Here is a 6,216-nt window from a genome sequence, read left to right on the forward strand (position 1 = left end):
GATGCAGCCCAGGATACGATTGGCCTTCTGGGCTGCGAGCGCACATTGCCGGCTCATGTCCAGCTTTTCCTCCACCAGTACCCCCAAGTCCTTCTCGGCAGGGCTGCTCTCAGTCCCTTCATCCCCCAGCCTGTATTGATACTGGGGTCGCCCCGACCCAGGTGCAGGACCTTGCACTTGGCCTTGTTGAACCTCATGAGGTTGACACGGGCCCACCTCTCGAGCTTGTCCAGGTCCCTCTGGATGGCATCCCGTCCCTCTGGTGTGTCGACCGCACCACTCAGCTTGATGTCATCTGCAAACTGGCTGAGGGTGCACTCGATCCCATTTAGGTAAAATAATTCCCATTCTTGGCTTTCAGGTCTTGTGTCAAGTCAGACACCAGACAGAGACTCACCAGGTGAGATGAGCTCTGTTTGAGCTCCAGCTTCATGTGATCAAACCCCTCCTGCTTATGTGCATATGCTAAATACCACATCTGTAACAGCAGCACGTGAATGCACACTTCCTCACACGAACCCCACTGGCAATTGAAAATTGGAACAAACCATTCTTTTCAGCTTGTGAAAGCTGGATATCTTACTCTCTAGAAAAATAAAAAGCAATTTGGAGCTTGGCTTTTGTAAATTGCCTTGAAAATCTCAGTAATGCTGAGTAATTAAAGTATTTGGTCCTAAAATTTAGTTTAAAAGGTTTTTTGTGTGTGCGTGTATGATTGCCTTCAGCTAAATAGTTTCCTCCGTGTTTACCCCTCCAAACATCCTTCCACCCTTTTTTCTATTATTCTCTTGCAGGAAGGGGATTTTGTTAGGTTGCCAAGCCCAGCTGGGCTGGGGTAGAAGCTCATCATCGGGGAAAGAGGAGCAGGCTAATTTTACAAGGTGAACACTCCTATTTGCATGGAAACATCTCTGCAATCAATAACATCAGGAAGAAGAATGGCAAACAAGACAGTTAAACTGAGATCTTCGAAGTTGCAAATACTAATCAGAGTGCTTGAAAGCTGCAGGAAAATTTACATGAGAGAAGCAAACACCGCTTCTTTGTGGGCAATGATTTGATTAAACAAGCACAGTGAGACAGTTTCTCATTTGTGTTAACGGAGAAGCATCCTTTGTTCATGTTCAGTCCCACTGATTCCCTGCTCACAATGTCCTATTTAAGCTCCATTAATTCACTGTGGAGCCTATAGGAAGAATTCGTGTTCATCCTTGCTGGAAGGACTCGCAGCATCGCTGCTAGTGAAAGGAAAAATCAAGACAGCAGCTGAGAAGGGCTCGGATATGAAAAATCAGCAGAGTGAAAACTGAAAAATGAGGAGTGGAGCCCTGGGTCTGCTGAAGAAATCCTGGTGGTTGTGCCTGAGCCAGGAATTCACCCTTTGCGAACCTCTTCATGACAATTATCTGACCTTATAAATCAGGAGTCCTAGAAGGTCCCTCTGGAGGCTCCCCGAAGGCCAGTAAGGCAGGGAAGAATGCTGCACCTTTAGCTGGGGCTGGCTGCATCCTTGTGCATTTTGGCTCCACGAGCTATTGAAGACGAGAAACGCCTCAAACACTAACACACGAGCCGCATTTTGGTACCTGGAGGAAGCCAGACCCCCAAGGAGGGATTTCCACCTGAAACAGCAGCTGATGGTTTGATAATATTTGGGCAGACAGTGCCACCAAAAGGAAACGTGATAAACTACCCAGCCTAAAAATGCCTTTTGCCGGTGCTTTTCGAGCAGTTGCCATGACTACCCTCCCTCCACACACCTCTGCTTTGTTCCCCCATCTGCTCCTCAGACGGTGCTTCGGTGCATCCGTCTCTCTCAGAAACACACACAGCCCTCCTAAGGCACCAGGGCTGAGAAATTAATGTTTTAGTCGTTCAGCTAAGGGAGAGTCTCTTTTTAGCCTAGCAGCTAAAGATTTTTCCAGCCCTATACAGCGCAATCTTATCAAATTGCTTGAATACTAAATTGCAACACATGGAGAAATCGTATTCTTTGAGAGTTTTTAGATAACACATTCCCCTACATACTGCAAAACAACACTTTATTTGCTTGTGATTAACTGGAATACTTTTCTCATTTTGTTTCAAAGCCGGCACTACCAACAGGAAATTAAACATATTAGAGTTTGCCTGGATCTTTAAAGTACCCATTGCCGTAGCTGACTTCGCTCCGGGATGCAGCTCAGAGGCTGAGCCCGGTCCCGGTCCATGGCCTGACTCTGGCCACAGCCGCTGGAGCATCGCAGCCTCATCGCGGCTGAGACCCGACGGGAGCCTGGATCTGCTGGACAGGGACGAGGGACTTCACATCTGATGTGCTTTACATCAAGCTGGTATCACAACTGCAAGATTCTCCTAAATTAACGAGAAGCCAAAATAACAGTCTCCATTTATACGGGAAGACGGATTAAAATGCTTCTCCGAGGCTGGGTTCTGCCGGCTTTCGCTGCCGGGGTGGCTGCAGAGGGTGCTGTTAACCTGCGTACACCAGCGCCGAAACAGGGACTCCACCAAGCGGGACAGACCCTGCGGGCTGCTGCAGGCAGTGTGCGCGTTCAGGGGGGATATTAAAGAGTTTTACCGTTAGGATGTCAATTCACGCGCTGCACAGACCTGTCTGCTACAGCCCCACCTGAAGACTTTAACTGAATATGACGGAGAAAGGCCGGGTGCTGTTGGCACATCCCATCCAGCTGCCTTGAGTTTGTATCTCAGAAAAAACATTGTCCTCTGTTTTGATGTTAGGTGTAGCAGGATCTCGCAGCTCCCTGCTGGGTCTCAGCACGCCCTGGGTGTCCCCAGACCAGTGTGTTTGAGGGGGACAAAGCCGGCGAAGGGGGTTCGGTGAGACAAGGCTAATTGCTTGGAGCGGAGCAGAAAGGATCAATGAGCTTCACGCAAGTTGTATTTTCTTTGCTGGTGGGGGAGGATGTATGTCCGTATTTCTTTTTAATCTGATGATGAGGAAACCACAGTTTGGCCTCCCTGCACGGCTGAAGTATAAAAATAGTCCTTTCTTGCTGTCCTAAGGATCCTTGTTCCTTCCCAGCATTTTAATTTCATTACCAGTGACAACACAGATGTTATTTATTTTACCAATCTGAGAATGCCCCATTTGTTCGTGGGGAATGGGCTGGGCACAGTTGGGCTGTGTCAGTCCTGTCCTCGGGGCTGAGAGCCGGAGTTTTCCTACAGCATCACGTCTCAGGAGGTCGTAAAAATTATTTCACTCCTTTGGCATGATTCAAACCTTCACTTTCTGTTTTCAAAGGCATCTTCTTGCCCTAAGTAATGATAAAACCAGGCTGTGCTCCCACTACCAAACACCGCCTTCTGCCCTTTCCTTTGACTTTCCCTAATGCGGAGGAGACTGCCGCCGGGCTGAGAGCATGCTGGAGGTTTCACTGCGGTGCTTGCAGGGTGGGCACCAGGACAGGGCAGGGATGGGGACACGGATGCGGGTGGCAGGTGATGGTGGGGGCCATGAGCCTTCTCCAGCTGCTCGACATCCTGGAGGAGCTTTCACAGGACTCAGCAGCTGAGATCATTTTTTCATGATGGCTTTTAAATCCACTTCATTTCGGCATTAAATGCATATGCCTTGCTCATCAACTACACAATGGTTTAAAAAGCTGGTTTTTTCCCTTAAAAATCCTGCCATGGTTTTGCTCCTGGTTGCTCTTGGGTTTGCTCTAATCCTGCCGCTCTAGCAAAGGCGGATCCTGCAGCTCTCCCATGCCTCCACTTTGACGAAGACCACGATTTTCAGCATTTGGCTCGCCACCTATGCAATTATTTCCCATTCAGTGAGTACACGCAGGTGCCAGCTAGCAGATGCAGCCGACAGACTGGTCTGAACGGGCCAAAGGTGGTGAGTGCCCTTTTGACTTGGGACTGTGACATTTTTACATATGGACTACTGTTACCTTCTCAGGTTTGGTTTTGTTTTTTTTTTCTTTTTTTAATAGTAGTTTCAGCATCATTTCTCTGGCTTTCTGCCTATCCATATCAGGAAGAGTAACGTCAGAGGAGTCAGTCCAAAGCTGATTGAATTTTTGCTGCTGCTGCTACAGTAGGATGGGGGCAGGAATAGACACACTGGAGAGCGAGGATCCTCCCAAGGGCAGGCTGGGGCTGTGCGGGGAGGAGGCAGAAAGCTCCTGTTTCCAGCCTCAGCACCCATCAGACAGGGCACGTGGTACCCAGCCTGGTCAGCCCTGCCTCTGAAACCACAGGTGTTTTGATTGTAAAAAGGCAGGGAAGAAAGACAAGAGGGAGAAAAATGTTCCCAGTGAGGGACTTACAGGAAACATCAGAAGACCAGTTTCCAAACTATCTCAAGATCATCCCGCTCCATCCACTGTTGCTGCTCAGTGGAAAAACAGTGAAAAATCATAGAAAAAAAAACTAGTCCAGAACTGCTGTGCATGAAGGCAAACAGAAACCCTCAGCTTGTTTTATTACCCCACAGCTGCTTGCTGCTGCACGGTGGTTTTAGTCTCTATGACCCAAACCTCAAAGCTGCACCTGGAGGCACCGTCTCTGGATGTGCTTCGACTTCGTCCCCGTCACTCCTCAGGTATCCCGGCTCCATCAGCAGAGCTGCTCCAGCAGTGAAGGTCCTGGGGAGCCTGGAGGGAAATAGCTGCAGCAGGTAGTGCTGCGGCTGCTCGCTGTGAGCCCCAACGTCGCTTGGGGCCACTTTTAGCACAGTTAATGCAATTAGTGCAATTAGCAGCGTTAGTGCCATTAGCACACGCCCACACACGCTGGGGCCACCGTTGAGCCACTCGAGCTGCTGCTGCTCCCTGCCAGCTCACCTCCTGCACGGACCTGCAGCCGGGCTCCCCGCCTGTGTCATCTCCTTTCCTTTTCCTTGTATGTGTTTTTATGTTTTGTTAAACTTTAGAGTTCCTTGATGGTCCCTAAGAAGCATCATCCTAGTTCCTGTCCCTTCATTCCCCCCTGAGACAGCAGCAGTGATTGCTGAAAAAAAAAAAAAAGCCATTTGTGTTTTTCTACCCAACTATTTCCTTGCTAGTGATTCAAGTGCCGTGATTTCCCTTCGGCTCCTCCGGAGTTTTCAGTAGTTCCTTCTCCTGTCCATTTTATGTGATAACTCAGTCTGAGAAACACCTGCACCCCATTAGGAGCAACTTTGGGTACATAAAGCTGAATACAAAGGGTAAAAAAATGTTTGATGGCTGAGTCACGCTCTCATCCAGGAAGCAATCTGGCAATCGCCACAGGGTCCCTGGGGTACCCAAGCTGAAAAACAGGCTCGACCCTTATTTCTAGCACATCACTGAAGCTACTTACTCTGCTAAAATACTAACGCTGCTATGAATCATACCTAGAGCATGAAGCAGCTGATGTCTTCTGCGTCACCTAGCGGTGTCAGCTTCCTTTTTAGTAAAAATTACCCAGGGAAGTGCTATCGTAGTGTCACCACCCAGAGAGAGGGGCTGTGTAACCACTTTCTGGCTGCTACAGCAATTGGCTTCGCTTGATGTTTTCTCAAAAGCTGGAACAAGGAGATGCTGAAAATCTGACTCACTGTCAAGGGGCTTCAGGTAGATCTGATTTTGGTAAATTGGGGGCTATTTGGCCAGTCACCCATCAGACAGCAGTGATTTGCCAGCTGTGCTTCGTGGTTAACCTCGGCCGTGTACCTGAAGTCAGCATGGTGCTTTTCAGGGACCGCAAGCTCAGCGTGGGACCGGTGGGATACATCTCCATTGGACTTGGGTCCTGAGATCCCGCTGAGCCAACCAGCTCCCATGGGTGATTTTACACCCCGTCTGCCTGCTGTGATCGTTTAAGCATGCCCTTTGCAATCTTTTCTCGGGAAATTCAGAGCGACCCTCAATTTTGGTGGGCTTCATTTTTTTGTTCTACCTGCTGATGCCACGTGGCTCCTTTCTTCTGCAGATGACCAGCACGCTCCCTGAGAGCTCACCTCCCCTTTCTGCCAGCCTGTTTTCTCTTAAAGCATTTCTGATTTTCCTCCTCTTTCTGGGAACAAGCAGAGATAAAGGTGTTTAACGGCCATTTGAAGATTTATTTTTCCATTTGCCATCTTCTATTTTGAGGTTGTTTTGACTGTGAAGCTCCTTCCATGCCCGTTGCTGTCAACAGCAGGCTTGTTGCTGACTGCTGCAGACCCTGGTGGTGGGTGAACTCAGGTGTCCTTCTCACCGTTTCCCTGGGCTGGAC

This window comes from Aptenodytes forsteri, unplaced genomic scaffold (genome assembly GCF_000699145.1).
Source record: "Aptenodytes forsteri isolate BGI_AS27 unplaced genomic scaffold, ASM69914v1 Scaffold54, whole genome shotgun sequence".
Classification (NCBI taxonomy): domain Eukaryota; kingdom Metazoa; phylum Chordata; class Aves; order Sphenisciformes; family Spheniscidae; genus Aptenodytes; species Aptenodytes forsteri.